Source organism: Ovis aries, chromosome X (assembly GCF_016772045.2).
Source record: "Ovis aries strain OAR_USU_Benz2616 breed Rambouillet chromosome X, ARS-UI_Ramb_v3.0, whole genome shotgun sequence".
Classification (NCBI taxonomy): domain Eukaryota; kingdom Metazoa; phylum Chordata; class Mammalia; order Artiodactyla; family Bovidae; genus Ovis; species Ovis aries.
Window position 1 is genome coordinate 56,413,518 of NC_056080.1, and position 12,015 is coordinate 56,425,532.

The window sequence follows — 12,015 nt, forward strand, 5'->3', positions numbered from 1 at the left end:
AACTCCGTGACCCCATCCATGGACTGTGTAGCCCGCCAGGCTCCTCTGTCCATGGAATTCTCCAGGCAAGAATACTGGGAGTGGGTAGCCATTCCCTTCTCCAGGGGATTTTCCCAACCAGGGATCGAACCTGGGTCTCCTGCATTGCAGGTGGATTCTTTACTGTCTGAGCCACCAGGGAAGCACCATCGAAGCCACTTCTGTTGTGGCAATTTCTCTGCTCACCAACCGGCATATGGTGCTTCCAAGTCACCAGGCAGTTTCATACCTCCTGGTCTGGAGTCCCTTCCAGCCTGTTCATTAGGGCAAGCACCTGTTTTTTCCTTAGAAAGTCACTGCATTCATTCATGTTGACATTGTTTGTTGAGCTCTCACTGTGTGCCAGGCACAAACTAGACACTCAATAAATGTTTCTTGAAGAAATGAGTGAGGGATTCATATCTAATTTGATTTAGTGTTTTCTGACATTTTTCTGAGTGCCTCATACTTACGTACTTATTTCACATGCACAGACAACCCCAGGCGGTGAGAGCTTCAGCTGTTTCCATTTTACTGATAGGGAAGCGGTGGCCCAGAGTAGCTTAGCTAAGTTGCCCGAGATCACACAGCTTGTGAGAGTTGAAGCTGAGGCCAGTTTTGTGAGAAATGGTTCCTAAACTCTAAAATGCCACATGGGGCCTGGGATGAAATTCTTCTGCTACTTCGGTCTTTTGTTTTCCTTCCTTCTCTGCTCTTAGATCTGTCCCCTTTAAGTCTATTTCAGGGGGTTTTAAACCTCTGCTACGTTTGCTGGTGATTTTGTAAATTAATATGTAAAAGTTGTATATTTCATGTTCTTACTTCTAAGGAGCAGACAAGTTTAAAATTTGTATTTTTCTCCAATTAAAAAACCTAAGTAGATTTATTTTTATTATTTTTGTCCCTAATACAATGAGTTTCCTCAGCCTGGAATACAGTGATTCATTAATCATTTTATGATCATTTTAAATCTTATTCAGATTACTGAATTGCTCTGTTGGCCTGCATTAATAATTTGGAACTGGTTTATTTTACTGTTATGTGTTCTCTTCGACACTTGCTTCTCTGCACTGGATGACAGTATTTGGTGAGGTGATGACCTCAAAGGTAATTTGCTCACCTGGGACTTCAAATAGATTTAAAAAAAAAAACACCAAAAACCCTAATCAAGCTTTTCCAGTTGTTCCCAGCAGGAAAGCGGATTGAATACTTACCACACAAGTCAGTCTACTGCAGCAGGGAGCAGACATTCTAACTTACTTCTCAGTAATCCAGTGAATACCCAGGAACCCCCAAGAAGCATGATAAGCCCAGTGACTTGCACTCACCTGATGCTCTCCCATCAATCCCAAACTCTGCCAAACTCCCAGGGATCACCATATGGAAAGATATTTCCTGTTTATATCTTGTGCATATTTTACTTTATTTTGAGGGGATATTGATTTTTTTAAATATTTTTTTTTAATGTGGACCATTTTAAGTCCTTTTGAATTTGTTACAATATTACCTCTGTTTTTTATGTTTTGGTTTTTTTGGCCAAGAGGCATGTGGGATCTTAGCTCCCTAACCAAGGATTGAACTTGCACCCCCTCCACTGGAAAGTGAAGTCTTAACCACTGAACTGCCAGGGAAGTCTCAAGGCAGGGGGAGCGGGGGGATCTGATATTGCTTAAAGATCCCCATTGCCATGCCTAAGTCCCGAGTAGGTAATAAGACACTGTCAGTGAAAAGACATGAGGGTTTTCTTCCACACCCTAGTCCTTCTTCTCCCCTTTCCTTCCTGCCCCTTGTGGTCCTCCCTACCCTTGACTGAGGGGTGTTTCCTGGGACTAACTTAAGGAAACAGCAGTTCCCAACCCTTGGATACAATGCACCCTTTCCATAAGAAACATTTTGGGAAGCCTCTTTTTACCACCCTAGAATGACATTCATGGATGTTACAAGTCTTGGTGGTGTGGGGCTGTCCCCCAGCATCTCAGGACCCTGCCTATTCAATGCCAAAACATCACCATCATTGTGATAACCAAAGTCTGCCTACCAGGAATTCCCAAAACACACTCCTAGGGCAGGCAGGAACCAGACTCTTGTCTGTCTTGTTCATTGCCACATCCCCACCACCTAGCACAAGACCCTACATGCAGAACCTCAATCAGTATCTGTTGAATAATCACTGTATGGTCTAGTTACCTATGATGTGACCTATTGCTCTCTTCTCACTGCCCCTCCCCCCCTCTCTTCACCTCCCTGCCTGGGGGGAGGGAAGAAAAACAGCTTCTAGTGTGCAAGAGCCAGACCCTCCCACAGAGATATCTACACTGTTCACTGATGCTACAGCCAAAGGGATGTTTTAGGAGAGGGGCTGATTTCTAGTCCTGGTTGGGGTTGATTGAGGACAGGGCGTGCATAGAAAAGCAGAGATGCCTGTAGGGATAAGAACGGCTCAGTGGATAGAGCCAGATTCTGGAGGCTTACAACCTGGCTCTGGCACTTATCAGCTGTTTAAAGTCTGGTAACCTCTCAGTGCTTTAGTTCTGTCATCCATAAAGTGGATAACAATAGTAGTTAAGACTGTTGTGAAGATTTAAATGAGATAATTCATGTCAAGTGACGAGGACAGAGCTAAATATGTTATACTTATGCGTTGTTTGTTTTCATGAAATGGCTGAATAACTTGGATAAAGGCACTATCCTTCCTTCAGCCTAGCATTCTCCCCATTCCTGCTCCAATCCTCTTCTCACCCTCCTCCATTAGACATTCAAGTCCCACCACCATTGGTGGATATTTAGAGACCCAGAACATGGCCACCTTCTCTCTGCCCTTTCCCTACTTTTCCGTGCTGCAAAGTCCATCTCGGAGATCCATTGTGTGGACCCAGTCACACTCTTCTAGGGCCCTAACCCATCAACCTCAGAGGTCCCACCCACCACGTTTCCTGCCCTACTCCTCTCACCTGCATGGGAAAACACGGTGCCATCCATCTCTCTCCTTCCCTTCTAGGTTTGCGCTACTCATCTCGGACCAGCCAGGCAGCCAAAGGTCCCCTCCTAGTCCCTACACTGATCACAGTCTCAGAATCACCACCAGCTCTCCCTAAATGGGTCCTTCCTAACCCCTACCCCGATATGTGACCCCAACTGTCTATTTCCCGCTCAGTGACACCAGAAGGGTCCACAACCGAGTCTGTGTGAGACTCTTAAGAGAGTCCACCTTCTGATCAGTGGGTCCCAAGGGCCGCCCACACCTTGACAGTGTGAGCCCAGGAGGGGTTAGCGCTGCAGTCTGGAATGGACTACTGCGGGAAAGGGGAGGAATGCAAAATGGAGCAGTCCGTCCAGGATCGTACCACTGTGGAGAGGGTGGCCGTCTTGCAACATACCATTTTGCTTGTGGGGGAGGGATACGATGGCTGCCTCGTTCCCTAATGGAGAGTGGAGTGTCGCAATCCTGCTAGTCCCAAGAGCTCCTGATTCTCACCCACTTTAGGCGAGCCTCTCTCTGGGGTCTCACCCTCAGCCTCTCTCATATCAGCCATCTTAACTACTTTCACCCCCCCGCTCCATTCCTTAATTTCGTAGCCGCTTGCAATGCACCGGAGCGGTAATTGGCCTACGGGTGGGGCGAGCAGGACGGCCACGGGCTTTGATTGGTCGATGACCGAATTCTCGTCCTTGCTATTCTTTGAAGCTGCACGGGGTCAGAGAATAACATGGCCCCGCCTCCGGTCCCGCGCTCAGGGCTCCCATTGGTCATGGTTCGGGGACATGCGCAGTGGATGCCAGACCAGTGTGCCGAGCCGCTTAAGCCGGCTTTGAGGATTTCGGGTGGTGGGTTCGAATACCTCCCCAGAGGTTCAGATTGCTCAAGTGTAGAAGGGTAGAAGGTGGTGTTTACTGCTGGAGGGTTAGTAAGATCACACATCAGGACGCCTGCTGCACTGGGTGATACAATCATAAATTCTGTAACTCACCCACTAGGGTTTTGCATGGGCTTACCTAAGTAGCTCAGTTGGTAAAGAATCTGCCTGTGATGCAGGAGACTGCAGTTCGATTCCTGAGTTGGAAAGATCCGCTGGAGAAGGGATAGGCTACCCACTCCAGTATTCCTCGGCTTCCCTGGTGGCTCAACTGGTGAAGAATCCGCTTGCAATGTGGGAGAGCTGGGTTCGATCCCTGGGTTGGGAAGATCCCCTGGAGAAGGGAAGGGCTACCCACTCCAGTATTCTGGCCTGGAGAATGCCATGAACTGCATAGTCAATGGAGTCACACGGACATGGCCGAGTGACTTTCACTTTCAGGGTTTTCAGTGTGTGTACCAAGTGGTTCTGCATCCCTTTATTCTCTGCTGCTGTTGCTGCTAAGTCGCTTCAGTCATGTCCGACTCTGTGTGACCCCATAGACGGCAGCCCACCAGGCTCCCCCATTCCTGGGATTCTCCAGGCAAGAGCGCTGGAGTGGGTTGCCATTTCCTTTTCCAATGCATGAAAGTGAAAAGTGAAAGTGAAGTCGTGTCCGACTCTTTGCGACCCCATGGACTGCAGCCTACCAGGCTCCTGCATCGATGGGATTTGCCAGGCAAGAGTACTGGAGTGGGGTGCCATTGCCTTCTCCCTTTATTCTCTAGTTTACTCAAAATAGAAAGCGTTCTATGGGTTTAGGAAAACTCTCAGAAGTTACTTTAATAAAATTACGTTCTGCCACAGTGGGACGGGTACAGTGGGGTGTCTGGCTCTCCCAAGACTATAAATTGCAGAGTGATATCTTGTAGTTTTTGAACGTGATGTACTAAAATCATTAACTTTACTCCTGACCAAACCGGTACAAAGTTTGAAACTGTTCAAGCCTCTATGGCCTTGTCTTTTGAAGTAAAATGCTGACTTGAGTAAATGATTGGGAAATGTGAAGATTTAGAAACAAAGGATAGCTGTTGGGCTACGGAACTGGTAACAATGTAGACTATAATTCTGCCACATAACAGAATCACCCGAACTCCCAGTTCCCTGAAGGATATAGATAAAGGCCTGATACACATTCCTAAGTTGTTTTTACAGGAAGCAGACACCCTCTCCCCCAACCAGATGAAAACTGCTGACCGCAAGAACACAGACCCTAGACTGGCTGAAACCAGAAGGTTGATAATGCTTGAAATGTCACCTTGGTGCCAAGAACTGCCCACGAGCTGATCATGCCCTGCTCCTTGAACACTATAGAACTCCTTACTACCCTCTCCAGGCTGGGTCACAGGGTCTTCAGGGCATTAGCCCACTGTGGCCCCCTTTGCCTGGCAAAGCAATGAAAAACTATTCTTTCCTACTTCACCGAAAACTCTGTCTCCCTGTTCCTATTTGGCACTGGTGAACAGAGGCTGAGTTTCAGCAACAAGTTTACAGCAGTTACAAGCCCTAACAGCGAGGCTTTTGACAAAAGGTGTTTAAGAGAATACACTTTACCCAGTATTCAACGTGCAAAGTGATGGTTTTGGAGCATTAGGCCTTTTCAGATGGGACAGGATTGCTATGATTGACGTATTATTTAATATACATCATAGGCAGTATAGCCAGTTACCTACTTTAAAATCTGCAATTTTTACATTATATATGTAAATTAAGGGCTTCCCAGGTGGCACAGTGGTAAAGAATCCACCTGCCAATGCAGGAGACGCAGGACACGTGGGTTCAATCCCTGAGTGGGCAAGATTCCCTTGGAGGAAGAAATGGCAACCCACTCCAAGATCTTGCCTGGAAAATACCATGGACAGCAGAGCCTAGTGAGCTACGGTCCACGGGGTCTCAAAGAATCAGACATGACTGAGCATGCATGCACACATATAAATTAAAATATAAATATAGATTGGTGGTTTAGTCACTAAGTTACACACATTATAAATATATATAATATCTATAAATGAATACATGGTTCATAAGGGTATAGATATGGATGATATAGATGGAGTAGTGAGGCCCCAGTTCACTGCTCTTGGTCAGTCACATGCTGAAAGAGAAGGGACTGTTTTTATATTCTTTATTAATAAGTTTATTTTTTTGCTGCACTGAGTGGCTTGCAGGATTCCCTGGCTAGGGATTGAACCTGGGCCCTTGGCAGTGAAAGTGCAGAGTCCTAACCACTGGAAGACAGAGGAATTCCCAGGAGAAGACTGTTGCTAATTTTACATAGTGCTCCCAATTTTAGGAAGGCTGAGCTCTGAGTCCTCTGCTTTCACCAAATAGGACAAATTTCCCTTAATTTGCTTGGAAGCTCTAAGTCTATGTCCAGCACTGCCTCCACTGCTGAAAACACAAGCTGGCCTTTGTATCCGTTCTGATCCTAGAAAGATTGTTATTTTAAGTGTGTGTATGGGTGTTTGGGGTGCTGGGTAGAAAAATGAAAGGGTTGGTTGAAGTGTGGGCATTTGGTCATCCCTGAATGCTTCTTTCTGATGGCGGCTGGATTTGTAATATATGCACTTCAATTTAGTATCTCCACTCAGGGTCCATAGTTAGTGATGGGTGCATTGTCTTTGTTTGGGACCTTGCAGTAATGGTATAACCCAACATGTAATAAACTATATAGTCTCTATTATAGAAATGTACCCCAAAATGATATAATTAAAGAAGACAGAGATCTTTAGCTTATGAATAAAAGGATGAGCCTATTTGAATAAAATGCTTTTTTATTAAAAAAAAAAAACCTCCAAAAGTATAGCATGCATTATGTCTATAGCCCTTTAATTTTTCCAATTCCATCATTATCAACTCATTTATACCTTGACTACAGGCAACTTGAAGAGAAAAGCTTTTGTTTTTTATTTAATTGGCTAAGTTTGGCAACTATGGGAGAACCCAGTGTGTGTGTTTACAATCTTATGATCAATAGAGGGTTCAGAAAATTGGGCGATAAAGATGCACATATGCACAGTGTTAGCATAGCTTGTGTGTTAGAAGTTGGACAGGAAGCTTTAAAAAGTTACTCATTACCAACAATGGTCTTTCGAAATCAAAGCAAAATCTTTTTTTGTTGTTGTTTTTGGCTGCCATGCATGGCATGTGGGATCTTAATTCTGCCACCAGGGACTGAACCCACACACCCTACAGTGGAAGCATGGCATCTTAACCACTGGACTGCCAGGGAAGTCCCCACTAAATCTTTTAAAGAAATAAAGCTTATTTTCTTTGATTTATGACTGAAAGGTACTTTGTCAATGTTTAAAAATATTTAGGCAGCTGGGTGTGGGGGCAAGTGGAATGTGGGGGCAAGTTGCAGGCCCAGGACACTGTTGGGGGCAGGGATTAAAAAGAGAGAAAACACTAATCTTTTCAAAGTTTTTTCCTAATAACTAGTAATAGTCTTATCAAAGATAGATGAACTCCTTGTGTAAATTTTTAATTATAAAATAATTACAGCAGTGCCAGATATTTGGCAATGAGGAGACCGGTTGCTTAACAGAATCTCTCCTCCCTCCATAAAGTTCTGTCTGTGATACCCTGAAGGTCCTGTGTGCTTTGGCACTCAGTTCAGTTCAGTTCAGTCACTCAGTCATGTCTGACTCTTCGCTACTCCATGGACTACAGCACACCAGGCCTCCCTGTCCATCACCAACTCCCAGAATCTACTCAAACTCATTTCCATTGAGTCAGTGATGCCATCTAACCATCTCATCCTCTGTCGTCCCCTTCTCCTCCCGCCTTCAATTTTTCCCAGCATCAGGGTCTTTTCAAGTGAGTCAGCTCTTTGCATCAGGTGGCCAAAGTACTGGAGTTTCAGCTTTAGCATCATTCCTTCCAAAGAAATCCCAGGGCTGATCTCCTTCAGAACGGACTGGTTGGATCTCCTTGCAGTCCAAGGGACTCTCAAGAGTCTTCTCCAACACCACAGTTCAAAAGCATCAATTCTTCAGTGCTCAGCTTTCTTTATAGTCCAAATCTCATATCCATACATGACTACTGGAAAACCATAGCCTTGACGAAACGGACCTTTGTTGGCAAAGTAATGTCTCCACTGTTTAATATGCTACCCAGTCGTGTTTTATTCCTAAGCACGTGCACGTGCTAAGTCACTTCAGTCATGTCCGACTTTTTGCAATCCCATGGCCTGTAGCCCACCAGGCTCCCCTTATCTATGGGATTCTCCAGGCAAGAATACTGAGGTGGGTTGCCATGCCCTCTTCCAGGGGATCTTCCCCACCCAGGAATCAAACCTAAGTCTTCCACAATGCAGGCAGACTCTCTACCATCTGAGCCACCAGGGAAGTCCCCAGGGAAGCCCACAGGGAAGGTCCCCAAGGGAAGCCTCCCTGAAAGTCCTAGCAGTCTAGATTTCACAAAGAGTAAAAAGAGATGCCAGGCTACAGTGCAGTTAGTGGCCAGACAACTTCTGAGCCTCATCACAAAGATTTATTCTCCCAAAAGGAATAAACCATGTTGGGAAACAAAACAAGTAAATGGAGAGTTAGAGGCAGCTCATGCTTTGGTGCGGTCATGTGTCTCCAATATTACTTCAACGAGCAGGGAGACTGGGTCTACCAACTGATAAATCTTGACCCTATGGGACAACAGATCTGCTCAGCCCACTTGGCTCAGCTCTTCCCAGACAACAAATACTCTTGACACAGAATCACGATCAACAAATGCTTCAAGGTGTCAGGACCCAGCAACTGCGCCCCGTCCTCTAAGGATCTCTTGAAATTTCATGTCTCTTCTGCTGCCTGCTAGCCCTCAAGAGACTTTCTGAAACCAAGCTCTTCAAATCTTGAGCCTTGAAGCCTTCCTATGGCCCTTGCTCCTTGAATCTGGTCTCATCTTTGCCTCTGGTCATGCTTGTTGTGAAGCAGTCATGGAAGCATCCCCTTTAAAGGGAAGATGTTTGAATCTTTTTTCCCTACTTTGAATTACCGCCGTATTAAAATGATTTGAAGGAAAAAAAAACACAGATAATTGGAGTAAAATACCTTGTAATTGGTTTGTAACGCAATGCATTGAGTAGACTGTTTGCAAAGATGATGTTATGGACCCAATTGTGACTCTTCAAAATACGTATATGAAAGTCCTAACCTCTCAGTTCAGTTCAGCTGCTTAGTCATGTCCAACTCTTTGCAACCCCCATGGACTGCAGAACACCAGGCCTCCCTGTCCATCACCAACTCCCAGAGCTTGCTCAAACTCATGTCCATCGAGTCGGTGATGCCATCAAACCATCTCATCCTCTGTTGTCCCCTTCTTCTCCCACCTTCAATCTTTCCCAGCGTCAGGGTCTTTTCCAATGAGTCAGTTCTTCCCATCAGGTGACCAAAGTACTGGACTTTCAGCTTCAACATCAGTCCTTCCAATGAATATTCAGGACTGATTTCCTCTAGTGTGACTGTATTTAGAGATGGGGCCTTTAAGAAGGTAATTAAGGTTAAATGTAATCTTAACAGGACCCTAATCCAATAGAACTGGTGTTTTTATAAGAAGAGGGAGAGACACCAGAGATGCATGTACACAGAGAAAAGGCCATGTGAGGGCACGGTAAAGAGGCAGCTATCATTAAAGGAGGCAGCCTTTCAAGGAGAGAGGCCTCAGAAACCAAACCTGCCAACATCTTAATCTTGGACTTCAAACCTCCAAAACTGAGAAAATACATTTCTGCTGTTTAAGCCAACTAGTCCATGGTACTCCATTATGATAGCCCAAGCAGATAAATACAGATGGCTGCCAACATTCCTCCTTGTCTGTTGTTATGTCCTCTGGCAATGGGACTTTGCACCTCCCCATTCAGAGGCGGAGTTTATTTCCTCACCCCTTGAGCCTGTGCTTTGGCCAACAGCATGCAAACAAAACTGCCATCACATGAAATCTAGAGCCTAGGCCTCAAGTGACCTTGCAGCATCTGTCTTGGCCCCAGTGCAATGCTGCGCTGAGCCCTCCATGAACCAAAGCACCCCTGCTGACAGCTGGCACCAACGCCAGACATGTGATCAAGGCCACTGAAACTTCCAGCCCAGCCTATCCTCCAGTTCACTGTGGCAACATGGTTGAGCAGAGGAAGTCTAAGAGTGGAACCACCAGCCAATCCCAGCTCAAATTGCCTACCTACAGGATTGTGAGCAAATACACACTGTTGTAATTCAAAGCTGCTATGTTTTACAGTCCTTTGCTTTCAAATAGTAACCAAGCTGACACAGCATTCTTCTCTCCCTGGCTATGGCTGAGTGAACCCAACGATATTCCTAAAGGGCAAAGTCTGTTTGGGCAGCCAAAGAACCGGTTCTTGTCCCTAGGCCAGAGAGCTCCCACACACAGGCAGAGAAGACACTCCAGGCTCGTGACTGGGAGCTTTCCCCAGATCCAAAGTCAGTAGTCTATCACTACCCCTGTCTCTTAATGTTTTTGATTATCAAGATAATTTTACATATTACTGAAGTATATAATCATATAATATTTTGGTTCATGATAAAAATCAATCATGCATTTATTAAATTTTTAACAGAAAATTGCTTTATAATCCTACAACTCTCAAACAACTCACTGTTTATTATTATAGTCACTCATTATTATTTTAAAACACACAAATAGGGAGTTCCCTGGTGCCTGTGGTTAGGATTCTGGGCTTTCACTGAAAGGGCCTGGGTTCAACCCCTGGTCAGGGAACTGAGATCCCACAAGCTGTGCAGCATGGCCAAAAACAAAACAAAACCCCACAATCAGCTGTTATGAAAAATGCACAAAAAATTGCCTGGGTATTTTAATATATTTGCCCAAGCTATTACAGAATTCTTTCCACTGCCAAGAGCAGTCAGATTTTTCACTTGATTTTAAACCAAATCCATATTGTTAATCTCCATCAGCAATTTGTTAGCATTGTGTGAGAGGAAATCCCTTCGTATGACTTCTGCTGAACTTTCAAAAACATTCTCTAATGAATGTTATTAAAAAGGTCTTTTATTTCTCTGCCCAAATGAGCCCTGAATTTCAGGCTAGGATTTTTCCATGTCATATTTTGATTAAGCAATGAATAGGTTTGTTTTTGATCAACATAAAGGCTTACATGCTAACAATACTGTCTTGAGATATAAACTCTCAGCTTCCAGGCTTTAGATTCCTCAAATTTATGCCCTGTGGTCAAGGGACATTTTTCAATCAGGAAAGTGATATCATAGTAATCCTTGTAAAACCTTCATTGAAATAGGAAACTGAAACACATTCCCACTTGACAGAGGAAAAACTGAACCATAAGGATAAGAAACCTCCAGAAACTCAGCTAATACTATGAGACCTTTATATGGCTCTTCTCAGACAAACATGTGTGTGTATATACTTTACAGGCACACTCACACAGATAGATGTGTGCATATTTGCGCGAATGTAGAACCATAGATTGGTCAGGGGCCTCAAGGAGTAAAGCCTAATTTTGTGGACTTATCAAAGTGATTGGACACCCCATCCTAGAGACCAAATTATTCTTTTAAAATAATTCAATGAGGATTTCACACAAGAGTTTGAGATTCCATCTTAGGCAGGAAAGGAACACCTGTAAAATTTATAGACTGTATTAGATCTGTCCAATCAGAATTCATTTATTCAGGAAACATTTTTATTAAGATATAATTGACATATAACATTATATCATTTTCAGGCATACAATATAATGATTGGATATTTGTATACATTGAAAAATGATCACCACAGTAAATCTAGTTATCATTTGTCACCATATAAAATTATGAAATGCTTTTCCTTGGGATGAGAAATTCTAAGATTTACTTTTAAGATTTTACTTTTAGCAACTTTCAAACATGAAATACAATATTATTGATTATAGTCACCATGCTGTACATTATATCCCCATGACTTATTTATTTTATAACCAGAAGTTTATACCTCTTGGCCTCCTTTGTCCACCCTCCAACCTCCAGTCCCTTTGGCAACCACTTATCTATTCTCTGTATCTGTGAGTTTAGTTTGGTTTGGTTTGTTCATTTTGTTTTTCAGACTCCACACATATGGGAAATCATATAGTATTTGC

At 44.0% G+C, this 12,015-nt stretch overlaps 1 pseudogene; it reads left to right on the plus strand.

Moving 5' to 3' along the window:
• The first annotated feature begins 8,489 nt into the window (after positions 1–8,489).
• Positions 8,490–8,683, plus strand: LOC114111285 (H/ACA ribonucleoprotein complex subunit 3-like; annotated as a pseudogene).
• Positions 8,684–12,015: the final 3,332 nt, after the last annotated feature.